Here is an 18700-nt window from a genome sequence, read left to right on the forward strand (position 1 = left end):
CGGAGGATAGGTGAACATCTGGGGGACATACGACACCATCATGATACCAGTGTAGCAAGACACATCTGGGAGGCACATAATGGGGATCCAAAGGTCTTAAAATTTCAGGTGATAGAAGTTTTTCAGACAAATGATAGTAGAGGTGATATTGATAACAGAATTCTGAGAAAGGAAACAGAATGGATTTACAGATTAAAAACTGTTAATCCATTTGGTTTGAATGAAAGTCTTAATTTCTCAGTTTTTATTGAATAGTCTTAATAGGTTTTTCCAGTCAGGATGATTAGCGAGAAGGGAAATGTGGAAGGTCTATGTCTATTGACATTTCCCTCACTATGGGCTAAACCCCATAGTATTAAAATCAAAATGAAAATTGATGTATCTACTTTATCTATGTAAATTTTTATTTATATTATCTTTTTTTACATTGATATTGTGAACTACGGTTTGCGGGTGGGTGGCAATGTGACCCAGGGGATGGGTCTTTCTTATGGCTATCCCTATTTTTTCATTAGAGAGATCTACGAGGGCCCTCACTTAGTGAGAGTAGGGAACGGCACTGTGGTTGAGGCCACCCTATTAAAGGGGTATTCCAGGCAAAAACTTTTTTTTTATATATCAACTGGCTCCGGAAAGTTAAACAGATTTGTAAATTACTTCTATAAAAAAAAATCTTAATCCTTCCAATAGTTATTAGCTTCTGAAGTTTTCTGTCTAACTGCTCAATGATGATGTCATGTCCCGGGAGCTGTGCATGATGGGAGAATATCCCCATAGGAACTGCTCAGCTCCCGGGACGTGAGTCATCACAAAGCAGTTAGACAGAAAACAGCAACTCAACTTCAGAAGCTAATAACTATTGGAAGGATTAAGATTTTTTAATAGAAGTAATTTACAAATCTGTTTAACTTTCCGCAGCCAGTTGATATATAAAAAAAAGTTTTGGCCTGGAATACCCCTTTAAGAGGTGGGTTCTTCAAAAGGCAGGGACAGAGGTGTGGAAATAGTATGCTAGGGGGCACCTCTGTCTCCTGCCTTTATTTTCCTTTTTCAAAGATAAACATCGGAATTACACCACGATTGTGGAATTCATACTAGCCTGGCAAGTTTATAAAATCTGAGGACAAACAGCGAAGATAGACATCTGTTTAATCTAAATGTCCATTCTAGCAAGTGTGGCATGACACAACATATCAGTTATGGAGGAATATTCTTCATAGAACTATACCAGGATACTTAGAGTTATTCACCTAGTTTCTGGCTATACTGGTCTAATCAATTTGTTGCGCTAGGTCCTATCTCTCTATCAATACAACTTAATATTACTACTAATATCTCTTTCTATCATTTTATATAGCTCTGGTCCACTTCGTCATTCTCCGGCTAAACCTGATGGGGCATTAACCTGCACTATTATTAATTAAAAGTGAATATATTGGGTACAATCTAATGTACATTTGGAAAAGTAAGGAGTTAATCTAGTAAGGAGTTAATCCAGTAAGGACTTAACTATCGTTCTCCTGCTGGTATCTTAATACTACCCACGTATCTCTGTTTACATCACGTGATCTGAGACACGTCATCTAGGGCATCCATAGGACTGCACTGCTAATCATCATGTGGGCAGCGAACGGCGTCCCTCATTTAGTATACTGCCGTTGCGGAACATCAAGTAATAGCATCGTAGAGGTACGGAGGGGAAGCCAGGAGGTAATTTAGCTTTATCATAAAATTATGTTTGAAACACTGTAAACAATGTACGCAGTGAACCGGAAGTGATCACCGCGATACCGGAAGTGCTCGCAGGCGCCTGCCGCAAGGTATAAAACGGAATAGCATGCCTACCGGGGCGCACGCCTGACATATCTGTGATGCATGAGAGAACTAGGTATGTAACAGCTACGCCTTCTTTTCATGCACTCAGCGTTATATTACTGTGGCCCTTATGTGCAAGCTTAGTGTGTTCTTGTTTTGTGCAGGCTTATTGGCATTATCATTGTGCAAGCCTCATCTTGTGACATCAGTGGATATCAATAGGACTAAACCCATAAGGTTCCCGGAGAAACCCCGAAAGTATGGGGGGGAAACGCGTCGGAACAAGGGTAAAAACTGTAATGTCCTTTTTATTATTTCACTCACGGTTTATTGCACTATAGGTCTTATAATTTAAGGTGAACACCTGGAAATCTGGTGGTGAGTTGATTGCTCCTGTTCTATGCTTTGACTGATGATGCATAATAGGTTGTAGAGCATATTGCTCTAACTCTACCTGGGAGAATTTATATATTTCAGGTGTGTGTGTCAGTTTATTTATCCTGGGAGACCGGCTCACAACTTTCAGCTTACCACTTACGATATCTTTATATAAACAGTCCATTAGTCAGGATTGCCTTTGGACTTGTACATTGTTTCTTTCCAGGTGTTGTGGTAGTTTATTATCATTATATTAATGATACTACGGTAGGTTATATTTAACCATTTATCGGTCCCATTTATTATTTATACTGCACTGATTATCCCCAACCTAAGACCATCACCTTCATTTTAGTTGGTATCATGTGTTGGCTCAAGAGGGTATCTTCTCAGAATCCATGTATTCAAAGGGGTGAAATCAGGGGTCATTGCATTCATTTATAAGAAGGCAGTATACATAAAGCCCTCATTTAGCGCTTGTGGGCTCAATGCCTGAAGCCGGTGGATCCACCCTCCTTCTTCACGTAGCAATTTTTTTTTTAAATTGCCATGTCTGGGGCCCAGTTTTACCCGGGTGATACCCCAAAATGTAATATCCAGGGGGTTGCTGCCATGCACCTCTCTCATATGCCTCGAAGGTGGTGTATCAGCATGAGTATTAATTGTACTGACATGTTTGGAAATGCGTCTCCAGAATTGTTGGATTGTTTTACCAATGTATAATTTTGGGCAGCTACACTGAGCTGCATAGATGACACCTTGTGCCTGACAATTAATAAATTCACAGATTTTGTACTGTTGATTATCAACCGGGTTTACAAAACTCTTAGTTTGCAAGAAGTACATCGACCACATGGATGGGATCCCTTGATAGGGGACCACATCCATGTGGTAGATGACTTCTCCTGATAAAAACTATGAACCAGTTGTTCACGGAAATTTTTCCCATGACGATAAGTAATGGATAGCGACTTGGTGATAACATCTTTAAGATCTTCATCAGATCTCAATAAAGGCCAATACTTCCTCAGTATGTATAGAATTTGTTGATTCTTCTGATCAAAAGTACCTGTACAACGGATAACTTCATTTTCGGATGGAGTTGACTTTTCCATAAGCAATTCTTGTCTTGGAGTAGCCCTAGCCCTGGCATACGTTTTGTGTAGAACCTTCTTGGGATAACCAAATGCTGAAAAACGTCTGTACAAGTTCACATTCCCTCTGAAATTGAACTTCATCTGAACAGTTCCTTTTGGCCCTTAAATATTGGCCAGTTGGTATACCTCATTTTAGTAGTGTCGGGTGAAAGTTGTGCCAATTGAGAAAACTATTTGTCGATGTAGGTTTATGATAAACATCAGTGTGTACGTGACCTGCGTGATCCAAAGTAATAGTCAAATCCAACAAAATGTAAGTTAGATTTTTGAATTTCTGAAGTGAAGTCCATACCTACAGTGTTGATATTAAGTGCCTTGACAAATTATGTGAATTAACCCCTTAAGGACGCAGGACGTCCTAGTGAGGTGGTACTTAACGCACCAGGACGTACATTTACGTCCTGTGCATAACCGCGGGCATCGGAGCGATGCCCGTGTCATGCACGGCTGATCCCGGCTGCTGATCGCAGCCAGGGACCCGCCGGCAATGGCCGACGCCCGTGATCTCGCGGGCGTCCGCCATTAACCCCTCAGGTGCCGGGATCAATACAGATCCCGGCATCTGCGGCAGTGCACGATTTGAATGAATGATCAGATCGCCCGCAGAGCTGCTGCGGGGATCCGATCATTCATAACGCCGCACGGAGGTCCCCTCTCCTTCCTCCGTCCGGCTCCCGGCGTCTCCTGCTCTGGTCTGTGATTGAGCAGACCAGAGCAGGAGATGACCGATAACACTGATCTGTTCTATGTCCTATACATAGAACAGATCAGTATTAGCAATCATGGTATTGCTATGAATAGTCCCCTATGGGGACTATTCAAGTGTAAAAAAAAATGTAAAAAAATGTAAAAGTAAAAAAAAAGGGAAAAATCCCCTCCCCCAATAAAAAAGTAAAACGTCCGTTTTTTCCTATTTTACCCCCAAAAAGCGTAAACATTTTTTTATAGACATATTTGGTATCGCCGCGTGCGTAAATGTCCGAACTATTAAAATAAAATGTTAATGATCCCGTACGGTGAACGGCGTGAACGAAAAAAAAAAAAAGTCCAAAATTCCTACTTTTTTATTACATTTTATTTAAAAAAATTATAAAAAATGTATTAAACGTTTTTTATATGCAAATGTGGAATCAAAAAAAAGTACAGATCATGGCGCAAAAAAATGAGCCCCCATACCGCCGCTTATACGGAAAAATAAAAAAGTTAGAGGTCATCAAAATAAAGGGATTATAAACGTACTAATTTGGTTAAAAAGTTTGTGATTTTTTTTAAGCGCAACAATAATATAAAAGTATGTAATAATGGGTATTATTTTAATCGTATTGACCCTCAGAATAAAGGACACATGTCATTTTTACCATAAATTGTACGGCGTGAAAACGAAACCTTCCAAAATTAGCAAAATTGCGTTTTTCGTTTTAATTTCCCCACAAAAATAGTGTTTTTTGGTTGCGCCATACATTTTATGATATAATGAGTGATGTCATTACAAAGGACAACTGGTCGCGCAAAAAACAAGCCCTCATACTAGTCTGTGGATGAAAATATAAAAGAGTTATGATTTTTAGAAGGCGATGAGGAAAAAATGAAAACGTAAAAATTTAATTGTCTGAGTCCTTAAGGCCAAAATGGGCTGAGTCCTTAAGGGGTTAATCTTTTGTGCCATCCCATAAAATTGAAACATCATGAATAAATCTCCCCCCAAATAAAATGTGCAAAGTAAACTGTGAATATTGATCAGAAAAAACAATAGTATCTTCCCACCACCCACAGAAAGAGGTTTGCATAGTTTGGTGTACAGGGGGTGCCCATAGCTGTGTCTTTTAACTGAAAATAAAAAGAGTAGTCAAAAAGAAAAAAATTGTGCGTGAGTACAAAGTGAAGCAAATTCAAAACAAAGTGCTTGTGAGCTGTTTACTGTGTACCTTTTGTTTTCAAGAAATGTTGTACTGCTGAAAGTCCCAATTCATGTCATATGTTGGTATATAGGGATTCTACATCCAGACTTGCAATTAATGTACCTTTAGGGAATGTGATCTCCTGTCATTTAACCACTGCATCTTTTGTGTCTCTTATATATGATCACAGAGTTGAAACAAATTGAGCCAAAAATTGACCAACATATAAACTCAGGTTCTGTGTTAGATTGTCATATCCTGACATTATAGGTCTGCCAGGGATAGGGGTATTCTGCTTATGTATTTTAAGTAATGCGTAAAAAGTTGCAACTCTAGGGGTTGAATTAAACAAAAATGTATGTTCCTCTTTTGTTTGCTGAAGTAAAATTTTTAATTCATTCAAAAATGGTTGAAGTGGATTATTTTGAAGTTTTAGATAGGTATCAGTATCACTCAAAAGCCTCATCACTATAATTTTATAGTCCTGACAATCCATCAGGACTAAATTACCGCCTTTATTGGAAGGTTTACAAATTACTTGATCATTATTCTGTCTCTCTCTCTCTCTCTCTCTCTCTCTCTCTCTCTCTCTCTCTCAATGCTTGCCATTCTTGTGTATTAAAGTTCTGTGGGACTTGTGAATGATGAGATTTAAGTTTTGAAATCTCTGCCATGATCCTTTTTACGAAAGTATCAATAACCGAATATTGTGACAAGGAAGGTGTAAATGTAGACTTTGGTTTTAATGTTGAAAAAGGTGGTTTGACCACTATAACACCTTTCTCACTTTCCTGTTGAAGTTCTTCAAGATCATTTATTGCTTGTATCTCTCTTCTCTGAATAAAATTGGATTATTTTGAATATTTTTATGAAATTTATGTAATGCAAATTTTCGTGCAAATAGATTAATATCTTTGGTCCATTCGAACGCATCAAACTTCGGTGTAGATGTGAATGATAGGCCCTTTTGTCGAGCTCTGTCAGTTGAAATAAAGATAGGTTACAAATATGCATCTCGTCAGTACTCTCAATTAATGCTTCTGTGGGAGATTGTATGGCCATTTGTCCCTGTCCCTCAATTGGACACCTGGTTTAAAAAAAAAGAGAAGAAGGGGCTGTACATTGCTTGGCATTATGGGTGCTGCGGTTGAACTAACTTGATGGGACATGATTGGAGCCATCTGTACCATCGTTGGAACAGGAAAAGAGGATTTCACTAGTCGACTATGCCAGATGCAGAATCGACCAATTGGGTATGCATGAACATGTAGCTAAAGATGACTGTTTTGAATTGGTCGAATAATTAGAAGGTCCCTGTCCCCTACGCTGATAGTTCTGAAGACCACATCTAGATCTCTGTCTATAATTTTGTGACGGAGCTCTATTGGGTATGTTACTTTTTATACTTTATTTCTCTGCACCTGATATGTCAGAGTCAGAGATATCAGTGTATTAATCTTCCGGTTTATTGAAATTAAACCTGTATCAAAATCTTTCTTGTCACGAATATATTTTCTGTGTTTACGTTCCTTTATGTCAACCGGAAAACTCTCAAAATGTTTCTAAAGTTTTGATTCAAGTTGCACAATTTTAGGATGAGAGCGGAAATTTTGAATTTCACCAATCTTGTTATCAAGTTGTGTACTCACTTTAGTGAATACCCCCTTCTCGCCTTCTCGTGATCAAGTAAGTACTGTAACATACGTAGAGAATTTTCTGTCAGCAGTCTCTGTCACCCTTGAATGAATTCTGAATCGTCTTGATGTGAATTTGGAGGAGTGATATTCATACGAAGGTACATTTGACAAAAACCCTGCCATTGGTCCACACCAGTCCAACAGTCAGCGGTCCAGATCATGGAGTAATTAATTACTTTAAAAATATTAACATTTAACACAAATGGACCTATGGATGGAGGATCCACTTATAGAATTGATCATAGATTTCCCATCCACTAATATATTAAAACATAACTTTTATTGTGCCTCAAAAAAAGTGTGGTTAAAACTTCCCTAACTACTCAATTGATATAACAAATTTTTCATACAAGTAGCAACAACTGTCACCTCACTGAGATAATTGTATTAGGCAGTGTATTAGGCAAATCTATCACATTATCCCATCCAATGTTTCACCACTGCTGTGGCTTTCTCAAGGACAAGTGGGGTAATGGCATGAAAACGAGCCTCACAAGGGGTTATAAAACCTCCCGATATGATGTCACCATTTCCTCTATGCAATCAGGTGAGGTCTAAATGCATCCTAAAGTTTTAATTGATCAAATTCAGATTGACAGGTAGATTTGCCTATCTCCCATTGCTATACTCATAATTTCTTCCCATAATGCATTTCTTCTTGTCAGACAAGTGTAGCAGCCAATTAAATCTCCACAATTCCCCATCTGAGATCCGATTGGCGATCTTGACTGCACCTAGGATGGGCAGCAGCCGCTGCGCAAGAGGATAGAGCTCCGGCCGGAGAAAATCCTCTACTGTGCACACTTCCCAGATGGCGTATTGCGCATCAAATTCTGCACTGACAGATAGTTTCTGGGAGCGGGCTTTTATCGCTATGCGCATGCATCCGCAGTTGCGCCAGACTTACATGAATTCTGAATCGTCTTGATGTGAATTTGGAGTGATATTCATGCGAAGTCCCCTATAAACTATTCTCTGTTGTAAATACATTTCCAAACTGGTGATTTCCCACCAGGAAACATAATAACGTTTTTTGAAGGTCCCGGAAAGCTGAATGAATATCAGTTTGATTTAGAGGAAGGACATTAAGAGAAAACACATGTGCAGCATCAACCCTGGAATTCTCTCGGGTGTTAGTCGCCGGATGGCGGCTTTGGCCTTCTGGTTTAAGGCCCGGAGTTTGCCTGATGTGACTAAGGCCTTTTTGGACCGCCAGGCACTGAAGGGTTTTTGGAAGGGGGCGTTTGTTTCGCTTGGCATTTGCGTTGGCGTTTTTTTGGGGGCATTCCGGATTTCGGAGTTGGTGGCCCCTAGTCGGGTGGGGGGTTCACTTTTTTCGGACGTTGGCATGGTGGATGGAGTTTTGCAGTGCTCTCTTAGGTGGTCTAAGACTGATCAAGTGGGCCGGGGGGGCGGTGGTGTGCTTGGCGCCATTGCAGGGATCTGAGATGTGCCCCTTGAGTTGTTATTCAGAGTTTTTGGAGGTTCAGGTGGGGAGGTTTTGGAGGTTCAGGTCAGAGCGTTTGTTACGCCGAGCGCTCCGGGTCCCCGCTCCTCCCCGGAGCGCTCGCAGCATCCTCTCATTCGCGGCGCCCCGGTCAGACCTGCTGACCGGGTGCGCTGCAATATCACTCCCAGCCGGGATGCATCCCGGCTCCCGTACCTGACCCGTTCCCCCTCTGTCTTGTCCCGGCACGCGCGGCCCCGCTCCTTAGGGTGCGCGCGCGCCGGGTCTCTGCAATTTAAAGGGCCACTGCGCCACTGATTGGCGCAGCAGGCTTAATCAGTATGTTCACCTGTGCACTCCCTACTTATAACTCACTTCCCCTGCACTCCCTCGCCGGATCTTGTTGCCATTGTGCCAGTGAAAGCGTTTCCCTGTGTGTTCCTAGCCTGTGTTCCAGACCTCTTGCCGTTGCCCCTGACTACGATCCTTGCTGCCTGCCCTGACCTTCTGCTACGTCCAACCTTGCTCTTGTCTACTCCCTTGTACCGCGCTTATCTTCAGCAGTCAGAGAGGTTGAGCCGTTGCTGGTGGATACGACCTGGTTGCTACCGCCGCTGCAAGCCCATCCCGCTTTGCGGCGGGCTCTGGTGAATACCAGTAGCAACTTAGAACCGGTCCACCAACACGGTCCACGCCAAACCCTCTCTGGCACAGAGGATCCACCTCCAGCCAGCCGAATCGTGACAGTAGATCCGGCCATGGATCCCGCTGAAGTCCCACTGCCAGTTTCGCCGACCTCACCACGGTGGTCGCCCAGCAGTCGCAACAGATAGCGCAACAAGGCCACCAGCTGTCTCAACTGACCGTGATGCTACAGCAGCTATTAACACAGCTTCAGCAACAATCTCCTCCGCCAGCTCCTGCACCTCCTCCGCAGCGAGTGGCCCGCTTCCGGCCTACGATTATCCTTGCCAGAAAAATTTGATGGGGACTCTAAGTTTTGCCGTGGCTTTCTTTTGCAATGTTCCCTGTACTTGGAGATGATGTCGGACCAGTTTCCTACTGAAAGGTCTAAGGTGGCTTTCGTAGTCAGCCTTCTGTCTGGGAAAGCTCTGTCATGGGCCTTACCGCTCTGGGACCGCAATGACCCTGTCACTGCCTCTGTACACTCCTTCTTCACGGAGATTCGAAGTGTCTTTGAGGAACCTGCCCGAGCCTCTTCTGCTGAGACTGCCCTGCTGAACCTGGTCCAGGGTAATTCTTCTGTTGGCGAGTACGCCATCCAATTACGTACTCTTGCCTCCGAATTATCCTGGAATAATGAGGCTCTCTACGCGACCTTTAAAAAAGGCCTATCCAGCAACATTAAAGATGTGCTGGCCGCACGAGAAATTCCTGCTAACCTGCATGAACTTATTCATCTTGCCACCCGCATTGACATGCGTTTTTCCGAAAGGCGTCAGGAGCTCCTCCAGGATATGGACTTTGTTCGCACGAGGCGGTTTCTCTCCCCGGCTCCTCTCTCCTCTGGTCCTCTGCAATCCGTTCCTGTGCCTCCCGCGTGGAGGCTATGCAAGTTGACCGGTCTCGCTTGACACCTCAAGAGAGGACACGACGCCGCATGGAGAATCTTTGCCTGTGCTGTGCCAGTACCGAACACTTCTTGAAGGATTGTCCTATCCGTCCTCCCCGCCTGGAAAGACGTACGCTGACTCCGCACAAAGGTGAGACAGTTCTTGATGTGAACTCTGCTTCTCCACGCCTTACTGTGCCTGTGCGGATATCTTCTTCTACCTTCTCCTTCTCTGCTATGGCCTTCTTGGATTCCGGATCTGCAGGAAATTTTATTTTGGCCTCTCTCATCAACAGGTTCAACATCCCGGTGACCAGTCTCGCCAGACCCCTCTACATCAATTCTGTTAATAATGAAAGATTGGACTGTACCGTGCGTTACCGCACAGAACCTCTCCTAATGTGCATTGGACCCCATCACGAAAAAATTTAATTTTTGGTCCTCTCCAACTGCACTTCAGAAATTCTTCTTGGATTACCGTGGCTTCAACGCCATTCCCCAACCCTTGATTGGTCCACAGGAGAAATCAAGAACTGGGGTACTTCTTGTCACAGGGACTGTCTTAAACCGGTTCCCAGTACTCCCTGTCGTGACCCTGTGGTTCCCCCGGTATCTGGTCTTCCTAAAGCTTATATGGACTATGCTTATGTTTTTTGCAAAAAGCAAGCAGAGACTTTACCTCCTCACAGGCCTTATGACTGTCCTATTGTCACGATGCCGGCTGGCAGGAGGTGGATCCTCTGTGCCAGAGAGGGATTGGCGTGGACCGTGCTAGTGGACCGGTTCTAAGTCACTACTGGTTTTCACCAGAGCCCGCCGCAAAGCGGGATGGTCTTGCTGCGGCGGTAGTGACCAGGTCGTATCCACTAGCAACGGCTCAACCTCTCTGGCTGCTGAAGATAGGCGCGGTACAAGGGAGTAGACAGAAGCAAGGTCGGACGTAGCAGAAGGTCGGGGCAGGCAGCAAGGATCGTAGTCAGGGGCAACGGCAGAAGGTCTGGAACACAGGCTAGGAACACACAAGGGAACGCTTTCACTGGCACAATGGCAACAAGATCCGGCGAGGGAGTGAAGGGGAAGTGAGGTATAAATAGGGAGTGCACAGGTGAACACACTAATTGGAACCACTGCGCCAATCAGCGGCGCAGTGGCCCTTTAAATCGCAGAGACCCGGCGCGCGCGCGCCCTAGGGAGCGGGGCCGCGCGCGCCGGGACAGGACAGACGGAGAGCGAGTCAGGTACGGGAGCCGGGATGCGCATCGCGAGCGGGCGCCACCCGCATCGCGAATCGCATCCCGGCTGGAGACGGTATCGCAGCGCACCGGGTCAGTGGAGCTGCCCGGAGCGCTGCGGTAGCGAGAGTGAAGCGAGCGCTCCGGGGAGGAGTGGGGACCCGGAGCGCTCGGCGTAACAGTACCCCCCCCCTTAGGTCTCCCCCTCTTCTTTGAGCCTGAGAACCTGAGGAGCAGACTTTTGTCTAGGATATTGTCCTCAGGTTCCCAGGATCTCTCTTCAGGACCACAACCCTCCCAATCGACCAGAAAGAACCTTTTTCCTCTGACCGTCTTGGAGGCCAGTATCTCTTTCACTGAGAAGACGTCAGAAGAACCGGAGACAGGAGTGGGAGAAACTAACTTGGGAGAGAAACGGTTGATGATGAGTGGTTTAAGAAGAGAAACATGAAAGGCATTAGGAATACGAAGAGAAGGAGGAAGAAGAAGTTTGTAAGAGACAGGATTAATTTGGCACAAGACTTTGAAAGGACCAAGATAGCGTGGTCCCAGTTTGTAACTGGGGACACGAAAGCGGACATATTTAGCGGAGAGCCATACCTTGTCTCCGGGAGCAAAAATGGGGGGAGCTCTTCTTTTCTTATCGGCAAACCTTTTCATGTGAGATGAAGCCTGTAAAAGAGAATTTTGGGTCTCTTTCCATATGGTGGAAAGATCACGAGTCACTTCATCTACAGCGGGCAAACCAGAGGGCAAGGGAGTAGGGAGGGGGGGAAGAGGGTGACGGCCGTACACCACGAAAAATGGGGATTTGGAGGAAGATTCAGAGACTCTGAAGTTATACGAGAATTCGGCCCATGGTAGAAGATCTGCCCAATCATCCTGGCGGGAGGAAACAAAATGGCGTAAATAATCACCCAGGACCTGGTTAATTTTTTCCACTTGCCCATTGGATTGAGGATGATAAGCAGAGGAAAAGTTTAATTTAATCTTGAGTTGTTTACAGAGAGCCCTCCAGAATTTAGACACGAATTGGACGCCTCTATCCGAGACGATCTGCGTGGGCAAGCCGTGAAGACGAAAAATGTGTACAAAAAATTGTTTTGCCAACTGAGGCGCTGAAGGAAGACCAGGAAGAGGAATGAAATGTGCCATCTTGGAGAATCGATCAACGACCACCCAAACAACAGTGTTGCCACGGGATGGAGGTAAGTCTGTAATAAAGTCCATACCAATCAGAGACCAAGGCTGTTCGGGGACAGGCAGAGGATGAAGAAGGCCAGCGGGCTTCTGGCGAGGAGTCTTATCCCGGGCACAGACAGTGCAGGCTCGCACAAAATCCACAACATCCGTCTCCAGAGTCGGCCACCAATAGAAACGAGAGATGAGATGCACGGATTTCTTGATACCCGCATGACCTGCGAGATGGGAGGAGTGACCCCATTTGAGGATTCCGAGGCGTTGGCGTGGAGAAACGAAGGTCTTCCCTGGAGGAGTTTGCCTGATGGAGGCTGGAGAAGTGGAGATCAGGCAGTCAGGGGGAATGATGTGTTGCGGAGAGAGCTCTACTTCCGAGGCATCCGAGGAACGAGAGAGAGCATCGGCCCTAATGTTCTTATCGGCAGGCCGAAAGTGAATTTCAAAATTAAATCGGGCAAAGAACAGAGACCACCTGGCCTGGCGAGGATTCAGCCGTTGGGCAGACTGGAGATAGGAGAGGTTCTTGTGATCGGTGTAAATAATAACGGGAAATCTTGATCCCTCCAACAGATGCCTCCATTCCTCAAGTGCTAATTTAATGGCTAGAAGCTCTCGGTCCCCGATGGAGTAGTTCCTCTCAGCCGGAGAGAAGGTCCTAGAAAAAAAACCACAAGTAACAGCATGCCCGGAAGAATTTTTTTGTAGAAGGACCGCTCCAGCTCCTACAGAGGAGGCATCAACCTCCAATAGGAAGGGTTTAGATGGGTCAGGTCTGGAGAGCACGGGAGCCGAAGAAAAGGCAGACTTGAGCTGTTTAAAGGCGTCTTCCGCTTGAGGAGGCCATGACTTAGGATTGGCATTCTTTTTGGTTAAAGCCACAATAGGAGCCACAATGGTGGAAAAACGTGGAATAAATTGTCTGTAATAATTGGCGAACCCCAAAAAACGTTGGATAGCACGGAGTCCGGAGGGGCGTGGCCAATCTAAGACGGCAGAGAGTTTATCTGGATCCATTTGTAGTCCCTGGCCAGAGACCAAGTATCCTAGGAAAGGAAGAGATTGACATTCAAACAGACATTTCTCCATTTTGGCATAAAGTTGATTGTCACGAAGTCTCTGAAGAACCATGCGGACATGCTGGCGGTGTTCTTCTAAGTTGGCAGAAAAAATCAGGATATCGTCCAGATATACAACAACACAGGAATATAAGAGATCACGAAAAATTTCATTAACAAAGTCTTGGAAGACGGCAGGGGCGTTGCACAGGCCAAAGGGCATGACCAGATACTCAAAGTGTCCATCTCTGGTGTTAAATGCCGTTTTCCATTCATCCCCCTCTCTGATGCGGATGAGATTATAGGCACCTCTTAAGTCCAGTTTGGTAAAGATGTGGGCACCTTGGAGGCGATCAAAGAGTTCAGAGATGAGAGGTAGGGGGTAGCGGTTTTTTACAGTGATTTTATTAAGACCGCGGTAGTCAATGCAAGGACGTAGGGAGCCATCTTTTTTGGACACAAAGAAAAATCCGGCTCCGGCAGGAGAGGAGGATTTGCGGATAAAGCCCTTCTTTAAATTTTCCTGGATATACTCAGACATAGCAAGAGTCTCTGGGACAGAGAGAGGATAAATTCTGCCCCGGGGTGGAGTAGTGCCCGGGAGGAGGTCAATAGGACAGTCATAAGGCCTGTGAGGAGGTAAAGTCTCAGCTTGTTTTTTGCAAAAAACATCCGCAAAGTCCATATAGGCCTTGGGGAGACCGGTTACAGGAGGGACCACAGGGTCACGGCAAGGAGTACTGGGTACTGGTTTAAGGCAGTCCTTGGAACAAGAGGAACCCCAACTCTTGATCTCCCCAGTGGACCAATCCAGGGTTGGGGAGTGGTGTTGAAGCCAGGGTAGTCCAAGGAGAATTTCGGAAGTGCAATTGGGGAGGACCAAAAACTCAATTTTTTCGTGGTGAGGTCCAATGCACATTAGGAGGGGTTCCGTGCGGTAACGCACGGCACAGTCCAATCTTTCATTGTTAACGCAATTGATGTAGAGAGGTCTGGCGAGACTGGTCACTGGGATGTTGAACCTGTTGATGAGAGAGGCCAAAATAAAGTTTCCTGCAGATCCGGAGTCCAAGAAGGCCTTAGTGGAGAAGGAGAAGGTAGAGGCAGATATCCGCACAGGCACAGTAAGACGTGGAGAAGCGGAGTTGACTTCAAGGACTGTTTCACCTTTGTGCGGAGTCAGCGTACGTCTTTCCAGGCGGGGAGGACGGATAGGACAATCCTTCAGGAAGTGTTCGGTACTGGCACAGTACAGGCAGAGATTCTCCATGCGGCGTCGTGTCCTCTCTTGAGGTGTCAGGCGGGACCGGTCAACTTGCATAGCCTCCACGGCGGGAGGCCCAGGAACGGATTGCAGAGGACTAGAGGAGAGAGGAGCCGGGGAGAAAAAACGCCTCGTGCGAACAAAGTCCATATCCTGGCGGAGCTCCTGACGCCTTTCGGAAAAACGCATGTCAATGCGAGTGGCAAGATGAATGAGTTCATGTAGATTAGCAGGGATTTCTCTTGCGGCCAGAACATCTTTAATGTTGCTGGATAGGCCTTTTTTAAAGGTCGCGCAGAGGGCCTCATTATTCCAGGATAGTTCTGAAGCAAGAGTACGGAATTGTACTGCGTACTCGCCAACGGAAGAATTACCCTGGACCAGGTTCAACAGGGCAGTCTCAGCAGAAGAGGCTCGGGCAGGTTCCTCAAAGACACTACGAAATTCCGAGAAGAAGGAGTGTACAGAGGCAGTGACAGGGTCATTGCGGTCCCAGAGCAGTGTGGCCCATGACAGAGCTTTTCCAGACAGAAGGCTGACTACGAAAGCCACCTTAGACCTTTCAGTAGGAAACTGGTCCGACATCATCTCCAAGTGCAGGGAACATTGTGAAAGAAAGCCACGGCAAAACTTAGAGTCCCCATCAAATTTATCCGGCAAGGATAGTCGTAGGCCTGAGGCGGCCACTCGCTGCGGAGGAGGTGCAGGAGCTGGCGGAGGAGATGATTGCTGAAGCTGTGGTAGTAGCTGCTGTAGCATCACGGTCAGTTGAGACAGCTCGTGGCCTTGTTGCGCTATCTGTTGTGAGTGCTGGGCGACCACCGTAGTGAGGTCAGCGACATCTGGCAGAGGTACTTCAGCGGGATCCATGGCCGGATCTACTGTCACGATGCCGGCTGGCAGGAGGTGGATCCTCTGTGCCAGAGAGGGATTGGCGTGGACCGTGCTAGTGGACCGGTTCTAAGTCACTACTGGTTTTCACCAGAGCCCGCCGCAAAGCGGGATGGTCTTGCTGCGGCGGTAGTGACCAGGTCGTATCCACTAGCAACGGCTCAACCTCTCTGGCTGCTGAAGATAGGCGCGGTACAAGGGAGTAGACAGAAGCAAGGTCGGACGTAGCAGAAGGTCGGGGCAGGCAGCAAGGATCGTAGTCAGGGGCAACGGCAGAAGGTCTGGAACACAGGCTAGGAACACACAAGGGAACGCTTTCACTGGCACAATGGCAACAAGATCCGGCGAGGGAGTGAAGGGGAAGTGAGGTATAAATAGGGAGTGCACAGGTGAACACACTAATTGGAACCACTGCGCCAATCAGCGGCGCAGTGGCCCTTTAAATCGCAGAGACCCGGCGCGCGCGCGCCCTAGGGAGCGGGGCCGCGCGCGCCGGGACAGGACAGACGGAGAGCGAGTCAGGTACGGGAGCCGGGATGCGCATCGCGAGCGGGCGCCACCCGCATCGCGAATCGCATCCCGGCTGGAGACGGTATCGCAGCGCACCGGGTCAGTGGAGCTGCCCGGAGCGCTGCGGTAGCGAGAGTGAAGCGAGCGCTCCGGGGAGGAGCGGGGACCCGGAGCGCTCGGCGTAACACCTATTGACCTCCTCCCGGGTACTACTCCACCCCGGGGCAGAATCTATCCTCTGTCTGCTCCAGAGACTCTAGCCATGTCGGAGTACTTCCATGAGAATTTAAAAAAGGGGTTTATCCGCAAGTCCTCCTCTCCTGCTGGAGCTGGATTTTTTTTTCTGTCCAAAAACTATGGCTCCCTACGCCCTTGCATTGATTACCGCGGACTTAATAAAATCACGGTAAAAAAACGCTACCCCTTACCTCTTATCTCGGAACTCTTTGATCGCCTACAAGGCGCCCACATCTTTACCAAACTGGACTTAAGAGGTGCTTATAATCTCATCCGCATCAGGGAGGGGGACGAATGGAAGACTGCATTTAACACCAGAGATGGACACTTTGAGTATCTGGTCATGCCCTTTGGCCTGTGCAACGCCCCTGCTGTCTTCCAAGACTTTGTTAATGAAATTTTTCCTGATCTCCTATATACCTGTGTTGTGGTTTATCTGGACGATATTCTGATTTTTTCTGCCAACTTAGAAGAACACCGCCAGCATGTCCGCATGGTTCTTCAGAGACTTCGGGACAATCAACTTTATGCCAAAATGGAGAAATGTCTCTTTGAATGTCAATCTCTTCCTTTCCTAGGATACTTGGTCTCTGGCCAGGGACTACAAATGGACCCAGATAAACTTTCTGCCGTGTTAGATTGGCCACGCCCCTCCGGACTCCGTGCTATCCAACGTTTTTTGGGGTTCGCCAATTATTACAGACAATTCATTCCACACTTCTCCACTATTGTGGCCCCTATCGTGGCTTTAACCAAGAAAAATGCCAATCCTAAGTCCTGGTCTCCCCAAGCGGAAGACGCATTTAACCCCTTAAGGACCGGAGGTTTTTCCGTTTTTGCATTTTCGTTTTTTGCTCCTTGCCTTTAAAAAATCATAACTCTTTCAAATTTACACCTAAAAATCCATATGATGGCTTATTTTTTGCGCCACCAATTCTACTTTGTAATGACGTCAGTCATTTTGCCCAAAAATCTATGGTGAAGCGGGAAAAAAAATCATTGTGCGACAAAATTGAAAAAAAAAAACGCTGTTTTGTAACTTTTGGGGGCTTCCGTTTCTACGTAGTACATTTTTCGGTAAAAATGACACCTGATATGTATTCTGTAGGTCCATACGATTAAAATGATACCCTACTTATATAGGTTTGATTTTGTCGGACTTCTGGAAAAAATCATAACTACATGCAGGAAAATTAATACGTTTAAAATTGTCATCTTCTGACCCCTATAACTTTTTTATTTTTCCGTGTATGGGGCGGTATGAGGGCTCATTTTTTGCGCCGTGATCTGAAGTTTTTAACGGTACCATTTTTGCATTGATAGGACTTATTGATCACTTTTTATTCATTTTTAAATGATATAAAAAGTGATCAAAAATGCACTATTTTGGACTTTGGAATTTTTTTGCGCGCACGCCATTGACCGAGCGGTTTAATTAATGATATATTTTTATAATTCGGACATTTCCGCACGCGGTGATACCACATATGTTTATTTTTATTTTTATTTACACTGTGTTTTTTTTTTTATTGGAAAAGGGGGGTGATTCAAACTTTTAATAGGGGAGGAGTTAAATGATCTTTATTCACTTTTTTTTTGCACTTTTTTTTTGCAGTGTTATAGGTCCCATAGGGACCTATAACACTGCACACACTGATCTTCTATGTTGATCACTGGTTTCTCATAAGAAACCAGTGATCAACGATTCTGCCGGATGACTGCTCATGCCTGGATCTCAGGCACTGAGCAGTCATTCGGCGATCGGACAGCGAGGAGGCAGGTAGGGGCCCTCCCGCTGTCCTGTCAGCTGTTCGGGATGCCGCGATTTCACCGCGGCTATCCCGAACAGCCCACTGAGCTAGCCGGGATGCTTTCGGTTTCACTTTAGACGCGGCGTTCAACTTTGAACGCCGCGTCTAAAGGGTTAATAGCGCGCGGCACAGCGATCAATGCCGCGCGCTATTAGCCACGGGTCCCGGCCGTTGTTAGAGGCCGGGCCCGACCCGCTATGACGCGGGGCCACGCCGTGGCCCCGCGTTATAGATCGGGAGTGGACACATGACGTTCCAGTACGTCATGTGTCCTTAAGGGGTTAAACATCTCAAGTCTGCCTTTTCTTCTGTTCCCATGCTCTCCAGACCTGACCCATCTAAACCCTTTCTATTGGAGGTAGATGCCTCCTCTGTGGGAGCTAGAGCTGTCCTTCTACAAAAAAATTCTTCCGGGCATGCTGTTACTTGTGGGTTTTTTTCTAGGACCTTCTCTCCGGCGGAGAGAAACTACTCCATTGGTGATCGAGAACTACTGGCCATTAAATTGGCGCTTGAGGAATGGAGGCACCTGCTG

The sequence above is a fragment of the Hyla sarda genome, chromosome 7, assembly GCF_029499605.1.
Source record: "Hyla sarda isolate aHylSar1 chromosome 7, aHylSar1.hap1, whole genome shotgun sequence".
In the NCBI taxonomy this organism is placed as follows: Eukaryota; Metazoa; Chordata; class Amphibia; order Anura; family Hylidae; genus Hyla; species Hyla sarda.